Here is a 26,763-nt window from a genome sequence, read left to right as displayed (position 1 = left end):
AACTCTAACAAATGTTTCAGGTTTCTCCCATTGCTGGCTGTGCCTGGAATGAATGAAGTGGTTTTGCAGCTCACTTCCCTGTTGAGTGTGTACATTCTGCCTCCTAATCCTGCAAGCCTAGTTCTCTGCACCTAGCCTGGCTTTTGAAACTGTTTGCTGTGCTTCAAATACAGTGTTACTCAGGGGTTCTTCCTGTTAACAGAGCTAGGGCTTGGATCCTGAGAACTTCATTTGAACCCCGATTGGGTCAATAATATTTCTTTCCTTCTTCTGTAGCTCAAGAACTCCAAGAACATTTAGAGTGCAAGTAAATTCTCATCACCAAGCGAAACACAGGAATTTCTTGAGCATCTGACCTTTCAGAACAGGAAGCCAGAATGTCCTAGACTTCCCTGCCTTGGCTGGTTTCACCCTGTGATAAAGACCACAGCCTCCTGAGTTAGGGTGATGGGTGTAAGCTATTGGTTCTCTGCTAGGGTCAGAACTGTAATGATCTTGACAATACAAGTCAACTGCTTATCACAAAGGGCTTGGGGAGCATATTAAGCCTTTCAACAATGTGCCTTTCAGAACCTTGTAGGACACAAGTTTATAATGCTAGAATCTGAGAGGCTGGGATTATGGATGTGCTACACTTGAACCTTGAGGTCTGACTCCAATTCTGGTGTACATCAGCATTCATTTTCCAAACCATATTCTCATAAATAGCAAATAGGTAAATTACTTTGATTATCCCTCACTCTTTTTCCAGTGTGTGTCTCAAACTGAAGCCTGGGCGCTGTCCTTGAGCCCTTCAGATCAAGGCAAACACTCTACCACTTGACCCACAGTGCCACATGGGGTATTTTGATGGTTCATTGGAGGTAAGAGTCTAACAGGCTTTCCTTCCCTAGGCTGTCTTCAAACTGTGATCTTAAGATCTCAGCCTCCTGAGAAAGTAGGTTTCCAGAGCCACTGGAATCTGGCATATTGTTTTTACCTGGGGCTTCAAATTAGGGCCTGGGTACTGTTTTTGAGCTTCTTTTTCTCAATGCTAGCACTCTACCACTTGAACCACACCACAGCTTCTGGCTTTTTCTGAGTATGTGGCACTGAGGATTCAAACCCTGGCATTCAAGCATGCTGAGCAAGCTCTCTACCACTAAGCTACATTCCCAGCCCTTACGATTTTATCCCTCAACTTGCCTATCCACAAGAAAAGGCTTCTGAGTATAAATCATCTAAACAAATCCCTATAGGAAGCTGTCCACGATAAATAAGACAAAGCTCATACTAGGGACATACTCTAACCATGTGATGACTTGACAAATGCCTCCATTTAATTATGTATCATGTTTCAACACTTAGTAAAGTATTAATGAAAATGAGTCAATGTACTGAATTATTGTGTATAATTTTATAATATATGTACACAACATAATAAATATTATGTGTATAATAATACTAAATAAATAAACAATTAAATGAATAAAAAAATTAAATACAAAATCAATAATAATCATACTATGAAATAAACATACATATGTACCTATATATCTTATATTACACATGTATACAAATATTTTTTTCAATTGCAGGGCCTTAACTCAGGCCCTGGGAACAGTAGCTTGAAAATTTTTCCCTCAAGGACGAGGAGATTAGCCTTCACCCAAGATGCAAAAGAGTTACTTAGACAGTGAGCTCAAATCCCAGCAATGGCAGAAATACTGGCCCCAGTTCCAAGACAGTGACTTAATATTTGTAACAGAAACAGTTACGTTTATTCAGTTCCAAACTGAACACTGAAAAAAATCAGTGTAGAATTTTGTACAGCTATTCAGACATCCATCCCTTACCCCCAAAGTGCTTCTTGAGCACTACATAATTTTTGTACGTTTTTCATTTAAAAATGTTGTACAGAGGGGTCACAGTTACATGAGCAAAGTAATGAGTACATTTCCTATTGAGCATTGTTGCCTCCTCGTTTGTTTTTCCCCTACCATCCCTTCCCTCCCATCTTCACAACTAACTTCCCTGCTGAGGTCAGTGACTTAATTATTTATTTTTGGCTTGGCATGGGGTTTGAACTCAAGTAATGGCAACTCTGAGCCTTCCATCACATTGCTACGGATTCATCAAGACTCTGAGTTCAAATCCTAGGCTAGGAAAGAAAACTGGAAGAAATTCCAAACCAAGGAGCTTTATTATTTCAATTTAGTTAGTTAGTTGGTTAATTAATGAATTAATTAGTTAATTAATTTTGCCAACCACGGGGCTTGAACTCAGGTCATGACAACTCTGACTCAGCTTCACTCGCCCTAGGATGGGGTGCAGCCTCGGGACCCAAAGCTGATCCTGGGACCCTCGGCCCAGAGGGTTTGCAGGAAGAAAAAAAAAGCACAACAGCACAAAAAGTGGGGAGCTGTAGAGGGCTCAGGGTTTTACAAGTTTTTCCTTGCATGGTGACCATCCTGGGTCTGAATGACATGGTTTCAAAGTGGACCTGGCCTGCCATTGCTGATGGCTGGCAGGCTATCAGGGAAGCCATAAGCCAACATGTCAACATAGGCTCTGGGTTCAAATCCTAATCCTTACACACTAATGGCAGGAGATCACAAGAGATTCATTCCTATGCATAAGAATACAGATTGAAAGAGTAGTTCATGCATTTGTCTAGTCTAAAATTGGATGCAATAATCCTAGGATGTTGATTGACCTTAATTAATAGTTTATTAAGCATGAAAAGAATAATATTTTTTCAGTGGAGATATAATAAATACCTAAAAGTTGGTAGGAACGTAGTAGATGTCATTCAGTCATAGATAGACAGCTCTGGAACTCTTCAACAATATATATTTATTTGTATACCACCTTCTGCCTATCCATGTATTGCTGTTTTGGCCAAACTTGGGGCTTGATCTCAGTGCATGGGAACCACCTGATAGCTTGATAGGCTAGAGACTTCTGTGCTCACACTCATCCAATCATGAATTGGGCCTGCTAGGCCCTGAGTTCAGATCCCAGCACTGCCAAAAATTTAATCGTTGACTAAGAAGCTGAGTGTGATATATGTTTTCCTTTTCTGGGAGAGTCCAGGGTGTCAGGCATGATGGAGAACACATCTACAAATCTAGATGGTATGTGATATGATGTAAACAATGTAATAAATGGTATAGGTGTCATGAAAGTCAATGAAATAAATCGTAAATAATTGAATAAAAAAGAAATAAAATGAATGATCACACTAAACGTGATATGGACTGAATATCTGCATGGAAGTATAAATCCTACCACACCAAACACGGTATCTACTGACCATCTGTATGGAAGTATAAATCCTATCTTTAAAATGTATATACGGAGTATGTTTTCCATGCCTGAGGCTTGAATTCAGCCCACCCCCATGAGAAAGCAATGGCGAGAAATCCTGAGATACAGGAAAAGTCATGGAATGCCATTGATATCATCGAATAAGTAGTTAATGCATGATGTGACTAGGAAATGATAGGCAAGACTCATGGGGTATCACTTATTTGTAAAGCAGTGTTGATTAAACATGACAATAAGCATCACAGTCATGAAATGAAGGCATCTGGAAAGATCCAAAAATCAGTAGACACATGGTAGATTGGATTCCATCACAGGTTATCATCTCTCCTACCCTATACAATTGTGTACTTATTTGCATACTACCTTCAACTTATGAATGGATGACTGCTGTGTGCCCTCCCCCCACACCCTCACCTGGGGGTCCATCTCAGGTCCTGGGAACGGCCTTACTCCTTAGTGGCTCACAGACTGGTGTGCTCACATGGACCCATTGGTCAATTGGGTCTGCTGGTCCCCGAGTTGAGATCCCAGCAGTGCCAAAAGATTCATCTTGATGTCAGAAGCCAATTGTTGCACCTGTGTTCCTTTCCTGTGCAAGTCCTGGGTCTCAGCTAGGATGGAGAATGCATGGGCCACCCTGTGGCCACGGAAATAGGTTGTTATCATGTGAGCCCTGTTATACCTGTCATCATATACTGAAGAAAATACACAATACATCCATGAATAGCATACAAAATAGAATAACTACACTAAATGCACAATGCAGTCCACACATAGATTTGAGTATATATCCCATGTTTAAATGATGCATTCAGGACAATTGTGGCCACCCCTGGTGCTCGATCTCTGTTCCTGGGAACCGACCAGCTCCTTAGTGGCTCACAGTCTGGTGTGATCACGTGGACCCATTGGGCAGTTGGGCCTCCCAGGCCCAAAGTTCAAATCCCAGTACTGCCAAAATTCACCCTGATGTGAGAAGCCAGTCATTGCACCAGTTTTCCTGTGCTGTGCAAGTCCTGGGTCTCAGCTAGGATGGAGAATGTATACAGAACTCTATACTCATGGGAATAGTTTGTCATCCAGGTCACCACAGTTATATCTGTTATCCTATACTCAAGAAAATACACAATACATCAATGAATAAGACACAAAATAAAAGAATGACTACACCGAATGCAAGATGCTGCCCATCCATGTACGGAAATATAGATCCTCTGTTTAAATGATGAATTTATGACTATATTGGCCCCAACCAGGGCTTCATCTCAGGTCCTAGGAATGGCCTACCTCCTCAGTGCCTCACAGGCTGGTGTGTTCACCGTAACCCATCCACCAATTGAGCCTGTTAGGCCTTGAGTTCAAATCCCAACACTGCCAAAAGATTTACCTTGATTTGAGAAGCCAATCGATCCACCTGTTTTCCTGTCCAATGAAAGTACTGAGTCTCAATGAGGATGGAGAATTCTATATAGACAACTCTATAACCATTCGAATGGGTTGTTATCCATGTCAGCATAGTTATATCTATCACCATACTCAATAAAATACACAATACATCCATGAATAAGACACAAAATAAAAAGAATAACTACACTGAATGCAAGATACATACCACACTTGTAGGTAAAGAGAGATCCTATGTTTTAAAAAGGTGGGCTTGTTATTTTGTCCAGCACTGGGGCTTCAAATCAGGCCCTGGACCAGGCCTGACATTGTAGTATTCAAGGATGGTGACATTTCCCTTCCCCCAAAGTGCAACAGAGCTACCCAGACCTCAGTTCAAATCCCAACACTGACAAAAGATTCATTCTGTTGTCAGAAGCCAGTAGTTGAACATGTTTTCCTCTCCTGTGAAAGTCCTGAGCTTCCACTAGGATGTAGAATGCATAGGCAACCCTATAACTATGGGAACAGGTTGTCATCCATGTCCGCATAGTTATACCTGTCACCATACTCAGTAAAATACAAAATAACTCCATGAATTGGACACAAATTAAGAAGTGCACCGAATGCAAGATGCTGTCCACCCATGTATGTAAATATAGACCCAATGTTTAAATTATGAATTCATGACTATCTGGACCTCCCTGGGACTTGACGTCAGGTCCTGGGAATGGCCTATCTGCTTCGTTGCTCACAAGCTGGTGTCCTTACCTTGACCCTTTCCCCAATTGGGCCTGATAGGCTCTGAGTTCAAATCCCAACACTACCAAAAGATGAATCCTGATGTGAGAAGCCCATTGATTCACCTATTTTCCTGTTCTGTGAGAGTCCTGAGTCTCAGCTTGGATGGAGAATGCATAGGAAACCCTATAACCAGGGCAATAGGTTGTCTTCCATGTAAGCACTGTTATATTTGTTACCTTACTCAGTAAAATACACAATACTTACATAAGACAGAAAATAAGGGGAAAAAGTACTCCAAAGGCAAGATGCTGTCCAAACATATATGTAAATATTGATCTTATGTTTTAATTATTAATTTATGACTATCGTGACCCACACTGGGGATCAATGTCAGATCCTGGGAATGGCCTAACTCCTTTGTTGCTCACAGGCTGGTGTGTTCACTTTGAACTATTCACCAATTGTTCCTGCTAGGCCCTGAGTTCAGATCCCAGCACTACCAACAATTGGATCATGCAGTAAGAAACCAAGTGTGAAACTTTTTTCCTTTTCTCTGAGAGTCCTAGGTGTTAGGCATGATGGAGAACACGTCTACAAATTTAGATTCCATGTGATAGGATGTCATCAATATAATAAAGGGAATGGGTGTCATCATAGTAAAATCAATGGTAAATAAATGAATAAAACAAAAAGTACAAGGAACAACCACACCAAACGTATATGGACTGAACATCCATAGGTAAGTACAAATCCTGCATTTTCAATGTATATAAATAGTATGTTTTCCAAGGCTGGGGCTTGAATTTTGGCTTAGAGTACAGGCCTGACTTTCTTATCTTCAAGTTCGGTGAGCTTGCCTTTCTAACACAGTGCTGCAGATTTACCCACAACTTGAGTTCAAATCCAAAGCCTGGCAGAATAAACGGGGTGAATTGCAAGCCAGGGAGCTAATTTCTTTTAATTATTTTTTGCTCAGTAGGAGGTTTGAACTCAGGTTGTGGTAACTCTGCCTCAGCTTCGACACCCTATGCTGGGGTGCAGCCACTGGACATACAGTAGATCCTGAGATCCTAGACCCCCAAGCCTTGTGTGGCAAAAATGTACAGAAAAAATGCAGCGAGATGACCTTTTTATGTTTTCTTCCTTTGCATGGTGACCCTCCTGGGTCTGAATGACACTGTTGCAAAGGGTACTTCACCTTGCATTGCTGAAGGTTGTCAGACTATTGAGGAAGTCATAGGTCCACGTGGCAATGTAGGCCTTGATTTCAAATCCTAGTCCTGACACCAATCAATGGCAGGAGATACTAAGAGACTCGTTCCCATCCATGGGAATAACAAGGTAATATTATCAATGTCACAGTTGAATGAGTTGATGGTGAATGATGCTCCTATAAAATTAGACAGCATCATTTCAGAAGACTGATTTTATTTAATATTTATGAAGCATTAAAATAATACTATTACTTACAGAATGTAATAATTTCAGGATATTGATTGATTTACTTAATAGTTTGTTAAGAATGAAAACAATAACATTAATTATATGGAGGCATTATAAATACCCAAGAATTGGTAGGAATGTAGTCTATATAACCGAATAATGTATAGACATCTCTGGCACTCTATAAAGATATATATTTATTAGTGTACTACCATCTGCATGTCAATCTGTTCTTATTTTGTCAACCACTGGGGCTCAATCTCAGGTACTCAGAATTGCCTGTCAGCTCAATTTGCCACAGGATGCCAGGCTGACACTCACCCATTCATGAATTGGGCCTTGTAGGCTGTGAGTTCAGATGCCAGCACTCCCAAAAAATGAATCATGTAGTAAGAAGTTGATGCTGACACGTTTTCCTTTTCTGTGAAAGTCCTGGGTGTCAGGAAGGACGTGCAATACATATGCAAACCTATATCCTATGTAATCAATGTAATCACTGTTCTATGAGTCATAATAGTCAATAAAATGAGAAGTCAATACATGAATAAAACAAAAAATAAAATAACTACACTGAATGCAATATAGAATCAACATATGTATATAAATATAAATCATATATTTAAAATGTACACAAATAGGATGTTTTCTAGTGGTGGGCATCGATTTCAGGCCTAAGGGCAGACTTTGAATTTCTTGAATTCAAGGAGGCAAGCTTCCCCTTTCTACACAGTGCAACAGCAGGGATACCTAGGCCATCAGTTCAAATTCCAGTCCTGGCAGAAAAAAAAAAAAATAGCATCTCCATGCTATGTGATGCCCAATTCGTAGGTATTTCATTTGGCCTCCATTTAATGAATGTGATTGTTTAAATGCTTCATAAAGTATTAATTAATATCGACCAGAGTCCTATAATGTAATTGTGTATAGTTTTATCCTCAAATCATTCAAGGACTGCCTATTTAATCATGATATACATCACATTCCTTTGGTAGTCATATGAATAGGAATGAGTTTCATAGGATCTCCTGCCATTTGTTGGTGGTAGGACCAGGATTCAAACTGTGGGCTCCAGCTCCTACCACTTCAACCTGAGGATAGGGAACTCCCAGGTCTGTCCAAGAACATCAGCAAAACCAATGATTAGCCAGGCATCAGTGGCTCTCAGCAGTCCTCCTTAAAACTTACAAGGTTGTGAATGGAGGATCATGGTCAAAGTCACCCTAGATAGGAAAGCCCTTGAGACTCCTGTCGAACTAGTGCCAACAAAGCCAGAAGTAAAGCCATGTGACTCCAGTGGTAGAGAGCTAGCTTTGATCAAAAGCAACTCACAGATTGTGCCCAGATCCTGAGTTCAACATCTGGGAACAAACAGACATAGACAACAATCTGTGCAGCCATCCGGCTAAAGCAGGTCACCCTCTTGTCCCCAACTGGCATGGACAGAGTTTCCTGGGAAATGGGCTGCGTCATTTTGACTCCGCCCATTCTGCCTGCATCACATGATTCCAGCCACACCCCCATTGTTTCATGGTTCTTTCTGACCAATAGGATACAAGAATGGTGGCCACGCCCACATTCCATGCCGACCAGTAGCACCATGAATCCTTCTGTTTGTTGACACCACTACCAGCAGTTGAGGAAGGTAGAGGTGGCTGAGTGGTGAGCAAGATACTCGAGGCCTAGGAGGAAAGGCCTTCCTCAGGCCCATCATGTGCCTGCCTGAGCCATGGCCCCCTCCCCCCCTTCCCCATGGAGCAGCATTTCTAACCTGGTGCTGTGGGCTCAGACCCATGGTTTCCTCAGGCAATGATGCAATGGTGTGCCACGAGCCAGCTTGCGGCCCTGACCTGGTCCTGGCTCCCCTGTCCTCTGCTCAGGGCCTGAGTGTGTGTCATGCCTCTGCCATTGCTGCTTGCCCCACCTGTAGCAGCTGCCAACAGCTTCTGCCAGCAACACATGTGAGTGGCTGCCACACATCCCTGCACCCTGCACCCCATATACCCTCCTCTCTGACCCAGACCGTGCCTCTCCTGTGCCCCACAGTCTGGCCCACGCCTTGCCACAAATGTGCCCCAGGGGTGGGGGTGGGTGTTGAGCCGAGGATCTCACCCCCATCTCCAGCGGCTAGTGTCCCAGGAAATGGGGAGATATATGGTTGGGTGAGGAGTGGGCGCCACAGATCCCCTGGCCTGGAGTAGTGGGAGCTACACGGCCGCACATTTGCACCCTTCCTCTCCCTGGTGAAAACCCGGTGGCTTTAGTCAGAGGTGGGGAGGAGCATGTCTACACCTGCCTTCTGGGGTCTTTTTCTTTTTTTCTGGGGATGGGAGGTGTTGGATGCAGAAGATAGACACCATTGCTGTGTGAGCCCTTTTCTGTGTTCGGTCAACCTTTCACCTGAAGACAGAGAGACAGAGAGACACCTAGAGAGAGACATAGACAGAGAGACAGAGAGAGAGAGATAATCTTTTTCCTTGTACAGCCTGACTGTGCTCAGGTGAGTGATCAGTTGGCAAATTGCAGGTGCTGCATGGATGAGTCTTCTGTCGCCGGTTTGGATGTGTGTGTGTGTGTGTGTGTGTGTGTGTGTGTGTGTGTGTGTGTGTGTGTGTATGTGTGTAGAATTGGGTTGTAACAAGGAGGCAGAATGCTTTGGTAACTTCTACCTGCTATCTTTGAGGCATGTATGGGCTTCACAGCTGAGGTCTGGGGGCCTGGAAAGGTGAGAGGCTTGGAGGGGACACAGCACTGTTAAATTACAAGAACAAGGCATCTGTGTGCAATGGAGCTGGGTACTCCCTTGAGCCTGATTGGTGGCAGTGGGAGATTTGGAGGACCTGGGAGTGTGGCCTGCAGGGGATGGCTTCCCAGGGGGACAGAGAGCATGACCAACACTTAGTAAGGATACGAGTTCTGCTAGTATGGAGCGCAACAGCATAGGTCAGACTCTGGGTCTTCTCATCATGACGTCTGATGGGTGAGACAAACCCTATCTTAAATCTTGAGCTGTGATCTTCAGATCTCAGCCTCCTGAGTACCTAGGATTATAGGCATGAGCCTCTGGCACTGGGACTCTGGTTCTTTTTGGTATATTAGGGTTAGACCTAAAGACCTTAGGCTTTCCAGTCAGGTCTTCTACCATGCGAGTCAAGCATTTCTGTCTTGGGCATTTCTGAGATGGAGAATTAATATATGCTCAGGCTGGGCTGGATCATGGTCCTCCTATCTGTGACAGGCATGAGCCACCAGGCCCGTCTTCTGTAGTTGGGATGGTAGACATGTAGCACCACGCTCAGTCATTAGTTTAGATGGATTGTCCCAAACTCAGTCCATGGCAGCCGATTCTTGACCAGACGTGAAGCTCTGGGTTGGGCCTCAACCATTGGACTTCAATCTCCTCATGGTACAGTTGAGGAAACAAGGGATTAATACAGAGGGATCTCTGGAGCAGGGACAGGCACAGAGGGAGGGGCCATCTGATCCTGTTCTTGGCAATTCTGTGACCATATGATAGGAAGATTCCCAGAAAGATCTCAGATGGTGTCTGTTATTAATGGTGAAACAGGTATAGGATTATGAAACAAAACATGGCTCTCTTTCTTTATTACACTATCCCCATGAGTAACGGGATCCTTCATTTTGTTCACTTTTGAAGCTGGGAAAACTGAGGCACAGAGAAGCCAGGTGACCTACTAATGACTCCTAGCTGACAGGAAGCTCGGCCTGACTTCTCTGCCATGCTCCTTAGGAAAATGGGTGCTATTCAGTCCACTTCTTGTGGTGGGAAGTCCACTTCTTTTCAGTCATGGGGCTTGAACTTTGGGCCTGGGGCAGCACCCGAGCTCCTCAGCTCAAAGCACACTACCACTTGCGTCACAGCACCACTTCCAGTTTTCTGGTGGTTTTTGGAGATAAGAGTTTCACAGGTGTTCCTGCCGGGCTGGCTATAAACCACGATCTTCATATCTCAGCCTCCATTGTACTTAGGATTATAGGCCTGAGCCACCGGCACCTGGCTTAAGTATAATTCTGACCTTCTTTCTTTCTTTTTCTCTCTCAGGAACTGATTCAATGGGTGCTGGAGGAGGTGGCCCAGCATCCCCATATGGTTGGAACCAAGGTGGCCCTCTCATTCTGGAGGTAGACTGTGGGTCAGGCTCTGTCTTGCTCACTCTGTTGTACCAGCTCCATGAGGTAATTCCCTCTGTGCCCTGACTACACTGTGACAGTAATCCATTGTCCAGCTAGCCTTACTGGACTCAGTACTGTGTTCAATGCTCTTTTCCAGCAAAAATTTCTGGTTAAAATTATGATACATAGTTACAGAATGAAAATGTAATGCCATCTTAAGAAAGTCATTTAGGGTTCTGGGAATGTGGCTTCATGGTATGGTGATTGCCTAGCATGCATGAAACCCTGGGTTCAATTCCTCAGTACCACATAAATTGAAAAAGAAACACTGGAAGTGGTCCTGTGCCTCAAATGGTGGATGGTTAGCCTTGAGGAAAAAAAAAAGCTGAGGAATAATTCCCAAGCGCTGAGTTTTAGCTCCAGGACTGCCAAAACAACAACAGCAACAACAACAACAGTCTAAGTGAGATTTGGAAACTCTTTTGGCAAGCCATCGCACCAAAAGGGCAGAGGCTAATTAATAGTTGTGACAGAAGAGAAGGAATAACTCCAGATGGAAAGAAAAAATGATAGTAACTAAGGTATAGCAGAAACCGTTCTCGGAAACCATCTTTGGATATTGAAGAACTAGTTATCAACTAGGCTTATTCCTCATTGCCTTTAGCATTCAAAATCTTTTAGGCTAGTTCTTAATCTCTGTGTGATAAATGTATCTCCTTCTATGCTGTTCTTTCATACCTGATCTCCTTTGCTTTCTAAAGATCTGTCTTTCTATATTTCTCTGTGAACATTTTCTGATACTAAATACACCTACAAAGATGAAAGAGGATGCTAATGTAAGAGTCCCATAGCTCATGGGTCATTAATGTAACAAAATGGGAAAGGAGGACATATTTATTGCTAACTCAATCATTCTTACAAGCTTCAATGTCACATCATTTGGTTCAGATTTCCATTCTTTGTCTACATAGTGACATTAAGTGCACATAAATGCAAATATGAGCCGGGTGTTGTAATCCTAGCTACTCAGGAGGTTGAGACCAGAGGATTGTGGTTCAAAGCCAGCCTGGTCAGGAAAGTCCATGAAACACTTACCTTCAATTAACTCCAGAAACTCGGAAGTGGTGCTGTAGCTAAATGGTAGAGTGCTCAATTTGTGCTGAAGAGCTGAGAGACAATGCCCAGGATCAATATGCAATAATCACAACCAACAAAAAATTACAAATATGGCTTTAAGTTTCCCTCAAAGGAATGATGAAGTCAATAGTAATCTTCCCAAATGATTTAGTAGTGCACCTACTTTTGCTGAGTTATTTGTTATGGCTTCTTTGCTAAACATATTCTCTTCTTTAAAAATTGTCAAATAGTAACTTTATAATAAACTTCATCTAATATTTCTTGGTTCAAAAGAGAAGTACATACAGTTGATGTCACTTAGCTTTCTTACTGTCTTAGTTCAAAGCCAACCCAGGCAAGAGAGTCTGTCAACCCTTATCTGTAATTAAACACCAAAAAAGCCAGAAGTGGAGGTTTGCTTCAAGCAGCGGAGTACTAGCTTTGGGCCAGGTGGGAAAGAAAGACAACTGTTCAGGGACAGGGTCCAGTCTCTAAGTTCAAGCCCCAGCACCAGCACAAACTAAATAAACAAGGAAACAAAACAAACCCTGGGTATTTCTTTGGGACTCTCCTTAAAATTGTGGTGGTCCGAAAATAGGCTGCTTTTGCTGATCATACTCACTGGATCCTGCTTTTTTGGAATCCTTATTGCTATGGAAAACTCAGGACTTGACTAAAGGAATTGATAACTGATTCCTGCAACAAGAGAATCATCTCAGGAGTGAAACATCCATCCATAAGACACTTTAAAACATCCATATCTTTGCTTCTTTGCAGTAGAACATTTTTAAAATAAAGTGATTTCCTTTTGTTCTATACTGGCCTTCAAATGACATATTGTTTCCTTTTGTAATACTCTCAACCAGAAGTTCACAGACAAGTTTTATATGAGTAAAGGACACACTCACAAAAGTCAGGGACAGAGTTTCCTTCCAGCCTAGGATCCTTTTCTTATGCAGTAAAAAGGAAAGCAATAGTTAACTTGAACTTTGTCATTTCTCTATGTTCAATTCCTCTCCTAGGATAAGTTTCCACATCCAGTAACAGTTACTTCCACTTACTTCCAGTAACAATCTATGGTGCTGCTCCAGAAAAAAATGAATGTTTTCTGGCTTCATTGAAATAGCACAAGGATACTTTTGGCCATGAGGTAACAGGTGTTTCAGAGACAACTTAGTAAAGAGAAATGAAATTTAAATTGCTTATAAATACATTATCCATGAGAACATTTTGTTCCATCTTCCTATGTGCTCTGTAAATTAAGGTGAATTTTAAATGGGAAGAAGGTTCTCAGATCATTTTTGTGAGTCTATGTGCTGTACATTAATTTCCCAAGTGTACATGAGTTAAGAGTAAGAGAAACAATAGCAATTATAGGAGAAAAAGAAGTTCTGTGTTTATGTATAAGTGTTCAATAAAATATAGAAGACTCAACAAATAAGAAAACATTGAAAAAATAAAGCCAAATCCAATATGTAGATTTATGGGAGTGATATAGAGAAAGCATTACTCCTAAGTGGAACATGAAGCATGAGGCCACTGCCTTTCTAAATCACGCTTGCTAATCACGTAAATGTCCAAAAAGGAGAATGGAAGAATGATTATGTTTCCAATGCAAGTCAGATATAGGAGAGTAGACATAACTGGAAAAAAAGAATCCATCTTGAGAGAACAGGAATTATACTAGCAATGAACCTGGTGGCTAAGATCACATTTCTTTTTCTTTCCTTTTCTTATATTCTTTTTGTTGTTGCTGTTGTTGTTTGTGGCACTTGAAATATAGGACAGGTTGCTGTCCCTCTGAAACACAGCTCAAGGCTAGGGCTCTTCCACTTGAGCCACAGTGCCACTTCCAATTTTCTAGTAATTATTGGAGAAAAGAGTCTCCAGGACTTTCCTACCCGTGCTGGCTTTAAACCCCAATCCTCAGATTTCACAACAACTTGGTTTATGATCACATTTCTAACAGTGTACACTCAGGATATGAGTTAAAAATCTGGGCTACAGGTTAGACTTTACACTCACAAAAGTGTTTGAAGTTTAAAAGTTGATACTCCTGGAAAAATAAAACCTAAAAATGTAAAGGAGTCTGGGAAGTTCAATTTGCATCCAGCTTGGACAGTATAGGCTTTGAGACACTACCTATAATTAATCAGCCAAAAGCTGGAATACCAGTCACAAGCAACATTGCTGAATAACAGCTTTAGGTTTTTTATACATACATACGAACATACACATACACACAGAGGCACTTATAGGTGCACACAAAAAGACACAAATGAAACAACTCTCAGAATATGTAGAAAAGTTAGAAAACAATAGAAAATAAGTCCTGTGTAAGATTAGAATCAAATGATAATTTTAAATATTAGAAAGCCTTCAAGTGAACTTTCCCCCAGAAGTTGAGAATATTACATAGGTAGGGACCAGAGATAGTAAGAGAGTCAAGTAATCATTATTATTATAGGATCCATGGTAGAATGAATCAGGGAACCCTGAAGGTGCATCTGAAAATGTTCATATCCTGTGTCAAATGTTAAAACATCTTTGAAAATAGTACATAAACAGTCTGAGCATTCAGTCTAGTGGATAAGATCATAGGAGAAGTTCAGAATTGCTAGTCTGTTTCTAGATTAAATAAACAAACTATGGCAGGGCAAAGTGCTACAAGCTTGGAATTCTAGCACTCAAACAGGAGATTAGAGAGTGGAATTACATAATGATACCTTCCCTGGACCAGGTAGAATAGTTTTTCTCAGTAAAACAAATCAAACAACAAAAAAGGAATACACAGTTGGAAGTTTGGGCTAATTTTGTCATTATGTTTTGAGAAGTCAAGTTTCCTATTGAATGCAACTCATATATATCCTCACTTGTGTTTTAAATGCTCTCATCATTACAGAACATTCCTAGATGAAAAATAGCTCATGATTCCCATCCAAAAATTTGCAAAAGTAAGTAAGCCTCATTCTGTTGGATTCCAAATTAATGTTGAAGTATTACAAAAGCTTAAACCTGGAGAAATAGCAAAGTTCATCTAATGTAGGACTTTGTAGACCTTGTTAAATTAGAATTTAGATTTAAAATATATTTTTTTGTTTTGTTTGTAATTTCATATTCTATAGTATACTACAAAATTCTTTTTAAGTAGAGGGATTAATTGAAAAATTCACAAATGATTCTGGCATTCTATTTGTCTAGATATTCTTTCAAGAGAGTTATAATTAGAACATAGTTAATAGATAATTCCCACAGTTCATGTACACTATGTTAACGTGAATAATCTAGACAGAGTTGCCAAAAAATGGATGACATTAATTTATACATTTAGAAAAACCAATTTTTTAAGGGTTTGGTTTAATATGGTATGAAGAGAGTAATTGTGTGACATCTTCTTTCTTCTACCTATATGTAACACAGGAAGTCATTTCCTTATTTACTTGCCTCTGTATACATGGAGAAAAATGCTAGGTTTGGGGTTTGTTTTCAATTTTGTTTTTGTTTTATTGGTTCATCCTAGAGTTTGAACTCTTGGCCTGGACAGTGTCTCTGAGCTTGTTGATGCTCAAGTCTCGTGCCCTACCACTTCAACCTCAGTGCCACTTGAGTCTTGCTTTTGTGGAGAATTTTTTTGGAGATAAGATTCTAAGAAACCTTGCTGCCTGGGTGGGCTTTGAACCATAATTTTTTTATCTTAGCATCCTGAATATCTATGATAGTTAAAAAAGTATAAATATAAATAATATTTGCAAGTGTTCTGATCTCAAGAATACTAGTGGAGGAAAAATGATGCAGCTCAATGTATTGTGGTGTTCTTTTCAGAACAAGGAGGGCGTCACATTAGCAGAGGTGTAGTATTTTTTCAAAATAGAGATAAGGTATTCATGATGTGAATTAAGGAATTTTAAGGTGCCCCTTAAAAGTTGGAAACTGTTGGGCTAGGATGACTTTATGGCATAAATCTTGGGATTGATGGTCATAGAAATAATAGCTTACACTGATAAACAATAGCTTACTCTTGAAGAATTAATTATTACACATGCTTCATAGTTTTATCCTCTACCAGAATGTGGCTATTTTTCTGTTGACTTCTCAGTCTGTAACACCCCATTGGAAACTACATCTATTGCAGAATTATATAACATGCAAACAGGTACTGTTTGGAATCTCTCAGAAATGTTGAGAATTTAAAAATGAGTAGTTATTAGTCATAGGAATTTTGAAGAACACATATATTCTGTCCTCTTAACAACTTACTTACTTTTAAAAGTTATGGGTTGCCATAGCATTAAACAGTTTTCTGTTTTAAAATGAGAAAATACTAAATTTATTCTTTTTTGAAAAATTTGGCAAGTATATTGTGAAAATATTGTCTAGTTGGATAACATTCAAGTTGATGACCCTCTGATAAATAAGGGGTAATTAATTCAAATTAGATGCCAAATAGTATTGATTTTTAAAATATTACTACATAAAGAATATTATTTCCTGTGCCAATACAGTGAAACTATATTTTACGCAGCTTATTTTTCAATTTTATTATCAAAGTGATGTACAGTGGGGTTATAGTAATTGTAAGGTATTAAATCATAACTTTTCAAATTTGTTAACCTTCTCTCATTTTCTCACAGTTTTCCTTCACCCCTTCATCCCTCACATTTCCAATATATTGTCTTGTGAGTATTGCTATTGCATTGGTTTGCCTTTTGTCCTTTGTCTCACCATTATGCTTTTCCTCTTCCCTTCACTAATTAAGGTAAATGTATATACAATACAAAATGATATACTGGAAGGATAAACGATAGGGGGAAAACCCAAAGAAAACAGAAATCACATAGTTCATCAAAAACAACAACCACAAATGAAAAAATCTGGTTATATATCTTGGAATTAATTTTGCTTAGCATCAGCTAATATGGTTATATATACGCATATCAAAGCCACTGGAATATAATAGCTGCATGGATACTATATCATGAAAATAGCATGTTAACTTTTTGATGGTAATGGTGGAATTAGGATTGGTGAATTCGCGGTTCTGATAAAGGATTTTCAAGAGTTTTAAAGTTATGACAGGTAAATTTTAATTGTTCAAAATTTTAACAACTTAGCCTATTACAAAAATTTAAATTGCCTGGAAGAATAGTTTTCATGCAAAGAAATCCAAGGAGACTTAGTAGAGAGGGAGCAAGATGAAGATGGCTCTTTTTCACACTAAAAAAACAAACCTGTAAATCCTGTAGGGTCCCTTGGAATTTTCCTTACCCAGGAAATATATTTTCACTGTTTGAAACAAGATTGTATTGGAATTTAAATTCAAAGTACTTAAAAAAATAAGGCATCAAAATTTGTGAATTTACCTTTAATTACTAAAGAGTAATTCTCTGAAAAAGATAATTTGAGTCAAAATATTTAGGGAGAAAGTGCTCTTCACAATGAAAGAAGGTGTTGGGATTACACACTTTTGTTTGTAACACATTCCACAATGTTTTTGGATGTGAAGCAGTGAAACACAGAAAAAAATCTGATTGGATACTTCAAACCAATAATTTCACATTTCTATGTGGCTCACAAAAGTAATATCCTTATTAATATGAGATAGTGAAGACTTCTGTTATTACATATGCCAAAAAGTTCAGAAAAGAATTGAGCAAATGGAAAAGTTAATAAAAAAAGTTTTCTTAGAAGACTTAGCTAAGCATATTGTATTCAGCAGTGAAGGGAGGTCAAAACTTTTTGATATAAATTGTGTTAGTGTTTTTACTCCCTAAAGTGAGTTTACAGAGCCTATTTGGCTCACTACAATGCAGAACTGATTGAATGAAGACATGAAAATAAATTCCACGTCCAAATGAGGCAACTTAAAGAGTTTTAAAAGAGAAATAATGAAGATTTAGCAGTGGTGGAGCCCATATAGTCCTTCAGCTTCACTAGACATGAAGCCAAGAAGCTGTGATTAATTGGAACTCTGGCAAGAGCTAAGAGGAGGACATAGAAGTAGGACATAGAAGCATTGTCCTTTTGTAACAGACACTGTCTTCCAAGGTATGGGTCATTTAACTCTATTCTCCTCCATACATCTTGGTGAACAAATGCAAGACTAAGAGAAAATAATCTATTGAAATAATTTTGCCTAGAATAACTTCACTGTTCCTGATATGGTATCTAAGCAGAACCTTAAAAGAGAAGATAAAAGTGCAGTATTTTTTGTCTCCTATCAGCATCTTGTTAGGAAAATATATTTTTGAGCTTAGACAATTCTGATTGAACCAACAAGTGATGGAGTACTTATTTTTGTGGGCACTTTAGACACAAGAAATCTTTTAAGGTAAAAGAAAAAAAAAATAGCCGAATATTTTTGATCACAGCTTCTAGGGCTGTATTCTGGAGACAAAGTTTTACATTAGATTTCTCCTCATTAACATAAATGTTGTTTCATGGCAACCAAATGCAAGAGGGATATTTAATGGACTCATTAAATATCAATGGCCAATTAAACAGCATGAAAGAAGAAAATGGCAAATAATATTTAATGAATTACTTTGCCAGAAGAAAGAAGGAAAAATATAATTCAAAATCAATTGACTTAAAAGTATGAAGAAGGAGTAGTGAAGAGATATTAGAGAAAATATAGAGTATTGTTTTTTCTCCAGTGGAGTAATGGGTTCATGATCTTGTTTCTTCCACTCTAACCTCACAAGCGTCCAAGTGTGTCTCAGGACTGGATTATACAGTTCAGACAGAAAACTCGTAGAAAACAGATACTATTTGCAGCAGATGTAGGTGATTTATAACCTTAGACAATCTATTTAATTCTGTTCAAAATTCTCCCCTATCCCAAACTTCCCTCTTTGAACAGTTTTGTTTGCTTTTCCCAAGACTGCCCTTCATTAATTGCTTAAAATTTTGAGAGGTCATATTCATACTCTCTGGAGATTGCTGTTTGGTTCTGATTTTTCTGTTTTTTGTTTCTTGTGTTTTTTAACTGAATTTTAAAAGGTTGTGCAATTGTTTTACAATTAAATATATCCATCTAATTGTCCAATGCTCCTAGATCGGAGTCACTCCTTCCATCATTCTCAACCAACCCTTTGTCCAAGATTTATTTCCAATTTACCACTTCCTTTAGCATATTTGTACATTGAATATTCTAGCTGTACTTGCCCCTTGTTCATTTTTCATTCATTCTATGTCTTTACTATAATTCCTCTCTGGTTTCAACTTCCTGATAGTCATTGTGTTAAACTGTCTATTAATACTTTGAATGGTTTATATGTATTCCATGGACTTTCAATCCTGCATATTCTTGAACTGATGTCAGCTTATATTTCCATAATTGATTCATCTGCAGCAACAATTTGCTGGAGACTGGAGAGGTGAATCACCTAAACAAGATTTTATTCTCATCCATTTGGAAGATTGATCTTTAGTCAAAAAGAAAGTTAAAAAAATGGCTTAGAATGTATTCCTAACTACGAATTTTTATAAATGGCTTTGTACAATGGTGTGATTCTTCTATTTTACATGGAATAATATTTTCTACTGCCTATAAGTTTTGGAAAAATAAGAAAATTAAAATTTATTCCAAAAGAGGAATATGATAAAAATAGAAGACAGATATTATGTTTGTCATATCTCTGATGAATACCCATATTCAAGACTTAAAGTCATATTTCTTACTATGTTAGATAGAGGGAAAACATAAAATAACATATGATAAGGCAACTATTTGTGACTTTTTAAAATGTACCTTATTAAATGATGAAATTTATTAGCTCACGTTTGGGTTTGAAATTTAGGAGGCTAACCTATTTAACACATTTCTGGAAGGCCCTTACTGAAAAACACAAATTGTGGGTGGTACTATTTCTACACTTTAATGAATGGTTGAACGTGTTTGGCATTAGTGCTGTGTAAATAATTCAACTCTATTGTAACTTGCTCCCTACACTTAAAAAACTTGTAATGTCACTAAGTATCATCAACTTGTAAAATGTCATTTTGACGAATGTGATTTTAAAAAGTTTATTTGAAAAGGAATACACTTTCAGAAGATTAAATGTAGATTATCATTGGTTTGAGAGTGACATTTTTATACCACAGAACCATGTTGTACTGAAGTCCCAGTGTTTTGAAGCACTCCTTAGTGCTTCAAATATTTTTCTGAATTACATTTGACCTCTAAGTCAAGTTTTCCGGGCTTTGGTAGACCAATTATGGATCTATCCTTCAAGGAACTATTTTTTGGCCCACTTATGTTGGAATAAAATCTTTCATTAATCATAGGGGAGGGGTATTAAAAAAAATCTTATGACACTTTGTGAACTTGTTCACTCATATGGGCTGGTCATCTATAAGTTGAATGTTTTAATTACAGTACTTTCTCTCAAATTTTGTTATTTCATTCTTCATTTTAAGTTGCCTTGCATTCCACAATTGCTTACTGCTAATTCCTGCATCTCAAGGAATTGGGGCCCTGAAATATAGGAAATGAGAAATTGAGATTGGTCTTCAATTACTATGTGCTGACATGTTGCATGGGCCTTGGTGAGAAGTCTTGCCCCTGTTATCTGATGATGCAGGTAACTGGGACCTGGGATCCTAGGACCTATGGGGACTGCAGAAGGATAATGATTTTTTAGACATCTTAGCAAAATTTGGGTATAATCGATAGGAATGCTTCCGAAATATGGAGAAAAACAGTTTGGGACAAGAGAGTTAAAACAATAAACAGAGCAGCAGAGTAAAATGCATTATAGATTAGAGGAAAGCATTGTTTTTTTACCATGTGGATTCAGAAGACCAAGAACAGTTAGAATGTATCACAAGTTTATACTAAAGACATTGCATTGATACTTTTTATATTCTAATATATATTTTAAACCTAATTATTTATATTCCAATTCTATTTATTGGAATAAATAAATATCAATTTATTTGTCAAATTATCAACTAATTCTAGTAAGTTTTACTGTGTGAAATATAAAATCAGCACATATAAATATAAAATATATAATTATATATAATATAATTAAAAGGCACAGGTTTGCATTGTTCTGTTGTAGTTACTGTATCAAACGCTACTCTGTTTTAAAGTATTATTCCATTATCTCTACCTTAGTGTTTGATAGAGTTAGACCTAAAGCTTTACCATTTGTAGATTTACAGCATGGAGGCAAGAGGAAACACTGTGATTAAAACAGTATCAATTTAATGCCTAATAACGAGGAGAAACATATGGACTTCTCCTGCAACTATGAAAATATTTGGTGATAAAAAGGCAGTAGTGTAAGTTCCTGCCTGGTTGGATGGTAGACAGGCCAGGACATTAAGTAATCATGCATATGAACAATTTTTTCACCTTCTTGGCTTTAGCTACTTTTGAAATGGAAGATATAATAAACAATTATATTTTGATAAAATACCTTCTAGTCTGAACAGTTCTGTTTGAACTGTTCATCTCTCTATGATCCCTTGTAACCAAGATTAGTTTTGTTCTAGTAAGACAATCTATGCTGTCAGGGTAAGATATTCTGGTTGGTCTGTTCCCACATGGAAGAAAGGTAAAGGCTCAGGTAGACATTTGTGCCAGTAACATCTCATTTGGGAAAATATCAGCTGAAGAAGTTTAGAAGTAGCTCTTAAGCAACGCTTACTTTGAATCCATTAGGTCCACATAGCTAACACAGTTGGATAAATAAGTACTTGAAAAAGCCATCACCTTTGGACGTATCTATAAATAATTGAGAGTATGATCAAATTCCAAATAAAAAGACTTAAGATAGTCATTGACAAAAAAATTTGCAAATGTGAGCAATTGATTGATCAATATAATTTTTTTCTACTATTCACAGAATTTTAGGGAACTAAGATCGATAGCATTGTTAGGAACAATACGGTTTCCTTGTTACAAGTAGGCACGCATAGATATAGGCTTGTATAAAGATTGCATCATTAACTACTTAAATTTAGAGGATACTACATGCTTCAGCAGCACGAATACTCAAATTACAATGCAGAGATTAACATGACACTTGCACAAGGATAACATGAAAATTTGAGAAGTATTCATATATTTCATTCTTCAGATGCAAGAAATGAAAAACAGTTATTAAAACAAAATTACAACTGTAACAATACACGTAATTCATATAATTAAATTTAGTTTGACATCAGTGTATTAAATATTCACCTCAGAAAGGCGTTTACATGGCATAAACTTTACAAAACTTTTCAAATTAGACAACATTGTCATTTTATCTCAAAGAAAAATAATATTAAGACCTAGAAAAAAAGGAATCAAACTGTTTCTATATGGAATGCAATCAGAAAGGACACATTAATGAACCTAAATATTATAAAATAATGTAGAATTCAAAGTATATCTAGGAGAAAATAAAATAAATTATGAACATTATGCAAACATAGAATATTTTAAAACATACTTTTTCAGACAAGCACCAGAAATATTTTAGTTTCTGTACTACTCATTTCAACAGGTAAGTTAAAATTTTTTCTGATTAAAAAATCACAAACTCTGAAGAAATCATTATACATGTATACAAAAACTACTGAATACATTTTGACATCCAATGCAGGCAATTCACTTGGAAGAATTCTTCGGAATCCATGAATTTTTACAGTAAAATATTGGTGTTGCCAGGCACATGTGGCTTATGCCTATAATGCTAGCTACACAAGAGGCTGAGATCTGAGGATCATGGTTCCAAGGCAGCCTGGGAAGGAAAGTCTGTGGTACTCTTATCTCCAATAAACCACTAGAAAACTGGAAGTGGAGCTGAGGCTCAAGTAGTAGAGCGCTCACCTTGAGCTGAAGAGCACAGAGATAGTTCCCAGGCCCAGAGTTCAAGCCCTATGACAGACCAAAATAAAATATATTGCTCTTATTTGGATTGTGAAAATATTTTGTAGGGACACAAAAGGTCGACTTGCATTTTTGAAATTTAAGAAACTTAACCCGACCATTAGGACATAGGTGAACAATTTGTACAGCCTTCCACAACTTCATAGAGGTAGTGATACATACTTATCCTTTTGGCAATATCAAATGCAATTTTTTTCTATGTTGTTCTCCAGGCCTGGTTTTATATAATGGTTCAACAGAAGGAGATCAAGCGTATCTTTGCTAGCTCAATTCTCAGCAGCAAGATGTAAGGGGGACAAGAGGCCTTTAGTTGGACATTGGTATCTGCATCATGATGAAGTAATAAAGAAGTCACTCTGGTATTATTCCACGTATATGCACTGTGCAGGGATGTCCATCTATCTACAGTTATTGCATGTGCCGCTTGAGACACCAACTCACTGACAATGTCTAATTGTCCACTGTACGCTTCTCGATGAAGAGGGGTATACTCATCGTCATCCCTACTATTCACATGAGTGGCCTTTTGGGAAAGAAGTCTCCGCACTGTAGTAAGCCGAATATTTTTGGCAGCCCAATGAAGAAATTTGCTTGGATCCTTCTCCATTTTTTTTCTTGCAATTGATATCATTCCTTATTTTTTCATCTTGTTCTTCATATTCCTAAGAATTGCCTAACCAGAAACTTTGAGTGCCAGTGAGAATGAGGTGTCCATGCATTTTCCTAATATTTCACATTGGTTGAACTGGTCAGAAATATCCAGTGAATTTTCTGCAACTGTTTATTCACCATTTATTTTCCCTTTTTCCAATTTTACTATTCGAAATTATTCTAACTGGAGAGTAGGGAATTGATGGAGAGCAGAGGAAAGATGTTCCTCCGTATTCAAATGTACACACTGAAAATGAGGACCAGTGATGTGTTCATGTGCAGCTTATTCTAGGAATGAGAAATTAGGAAATAACGCCTTCTATATAAATGATTTGGGAAATGGCAGAGCAAAAACTGAAATGATGCAACCAAAAATATGAAAGCAAAATAAATTAGGATAATTATGGAGCAATCATATTATCTATGAGAACCAAGAAAGGGAGAGAGAGACAGATGATGTGCAATGACCTAGCTAGCCACAAAATCCATGCCTCTGATCAATTTATAGAGCAAACAAAATTTTATTTTTTAAAAAAGATGGGAATAGAATTTATGTATTTACTTGAAATTAGTAAATACATTTATAGTAGCCTACATAAAGAGACATAACTTTGACCAAATTACAGACAATTAACTAATTCCTTGATAATTCTAGCAACAGATCTGACTGAAATCAGGTGAATCACACTTTTCCTGTATAATGAAGAAATAGTAAGGTAGTAAAGCAGCTAGAGAAGGCAGGGAGATTGTATCTGTGACAAAACTTTGTGGAAATTGGTATTGAGGATTTCTTACTGGTGATCCACTTGCACTGAAAGCATGATTCTGAACTATTGATTTCTGATTCTGAATTATTGATTTGATCATTATATTCTCCAAGAAGAAAAATGAGAATTGATAGTTAAGGACTACTAATACATTTTGACCTTCTCACTAAGCACTTTCAATTATTGAAATCACATGAAGACAATAGACAGGCCTACTTTTTAGATGAAAGCAAGTGTCTTTAAAAAAAAAACAAGGAATATGTGTAGTCATGCAAAGGACTTCTATTTTACCAATGCCTCATACATTTTTCTAATGTTGGGTAACAATAAATAATGGATCTATTAGAAAGCTCTTAAGGCTCATATGTTCTATAGTGAGTTCTCTTACACTATAATATGATATTTTTTGTGTATGGTCTTAAGAATAATTTACATTACTAAATGTAATGTAAATTGAATTTCTGACAGGACAGTATCATCACTGTACATCTTGCTTCTATACTCTCAGTTTTAAATTACTATTTAAGTATGTGCATTAGATAACTATAGAGGAAAAATTAGAAGCCACACTGATGTCTTATGTCTTTAGTAGTAGTTAATCAGAAAGATGAAATCTGAGGATTGTGGTTTGAAAGCAGACCAAGAAAAAAAAAGTCCATTAGATTCTGATTTGAAAGTAACCAGAAAAAGCTAGAAATGGAGCTATGGTACAAGCAGTAAAATGCTAGCCTTGAGAAAACTGAAACAAAAAATAAATTCTGGGACAAAGCCAGGCCCTGAGTTCAAGCCCTAGTATTAGCACCAAACGAATTAATAGGTAATCAATTAATTAAAAATAAATTAAGTGGTTACATTTGGAGAGGCAGGTAAAATGTAACATGGGTGGTGATGGTTCATGTATTATTTTGTAATAAGGTATATTATCATTTGTCCTAATCACTAATATTTTATTTGAACTTTTTTGTACAATAAACCCTGAATTTAGCATGCATGTATATGTGTGTGTACATGTGCGAACATGTGTATACATGTATATGTGTGCGTGTGCTGTTGCAATGTTGCTTGCCAATCTGGACAGGGTGAGGCTGAAAAGAGCTAACTGTGTTGCAATGTTTTATTTATCAGTGTTCTGTCATGTCATTTCAGTGGAACCACCCTTCTGTACATATTATTTGTCTACTAAAAAAGTCATCATAATCAAAGCATTTACAGCATTAAGTTAGATAAAGAGACCGCTTTCAGCTCTGATTGTATGTGAGGTAAAAAGATACAGACATAATTAGGTACTAATTTATTGCTGTAAGATGATTGTCAGTACAAAATTCATATTTGACCTCTTAAATTGGTTATACTTTTAAGATACACTCATGGAGTGATTTGGACCGACGTGACCAAACAGGTGTTACTCTCTGGTTATTCCTGTGAAACACAAGTTGGATAAACTCTTTCCGGATTTCTGTAGAAAATCACTTTCTTTGCAAGACCATATCTATTCGCACTAAGAGTTAATCAAACCCATATTACGTTTGAATATCCCATCTTATTGGCAAAATAAGTATTGTCGATATGCTTGTTAGATATTCCTTCCAAAAATGAACAAACAAAAAGGATGTTTCATGTCCAGATTGTGTATTCATTTGAAGGTGTATTGTACATGCACAGGGATCTTTACCAATGGCTCTTTTGTGGGAGTAACTATGGCAACTTTGACAAATAAGGCTTTTTGAATATCTTTTCCAATATACATAACATCCCAGAGGAAGTCTTGCAATTTCTGAAAGTCCTTTGAATATTTTAGTATTATTTCAGTTCATTGACTATAGAGCTAAAATTTCTGAAATAAATATTGTTAAGATCTGAAAATGTAAGTGGGCATATAGGCTATTTCATGCATCATTTTATGAAAAACCCAGTTTTTATGAAAGTAAATGGAATAGAATAAAATAATGTAAGTGAATTGGGTAAGCTAATTATTAGTATAACTTTGTTTTCTATTAACAGTCCATTGAATGTACATGATGCAGTTAAATTATTTCCTTTGTGTCTCTGTACTTCAGTTAGTTTTAGAATCTTTATAGTTATGAGTGAATGTTTAGAATAAATAAAGGTCTTTTTAAATGATTAGAATTAACCTTGTGTTATGTGTCCTACTCCCAAGAAAATGAGTTGTTTTTAAGTGTTAAGAGTTTATCATTTTCATTATCATTATCATAGGGAATCATTATCATTATCATAGGGAATTAAAAAATGCAGTAGTATTGATGTCTTTTTAAACCAATTGCATTCACAAGTTGGAGAGTCTTTAATTCATACTTAGGTCTTGGTGCCTATGAT

At 37.6% G+C, this 26,763-nt stretch overlaps 1 pseudogene; it reads left to right on the top strand.

Moving 5' to 3' along the window:
* Window positions 1-22,108: 22,108 nt before the first annotated feature.
* LOC122115564 lies at window positions 22,109-22,205 on the top strand (annotated as a pseudogene).
* Window positions 22,206-26,763: the final 4,558 nt, after the last annotated feature.

The sequence above is a fragment of the Dipodomys spectabilis genome, unplaced genomic scaffold (genome assembly GCF_019054845.1).
Source record: "Dipodomys spectabilis isolate Male_0828 unplaced genomic scaffold, ASM1905484v1 ptg000121l, whole genome shotgun sequence".
Taxonomy (NCBI): Eukaryota; Metazoa; Chordata; class Mammalia; order Rodentia; family Heteromyidae; genus Dipodomys; species Dipodomys spectabilis.
This window is presented reverse-complemented; position numbering and strand designations above follow the sequence as displayed.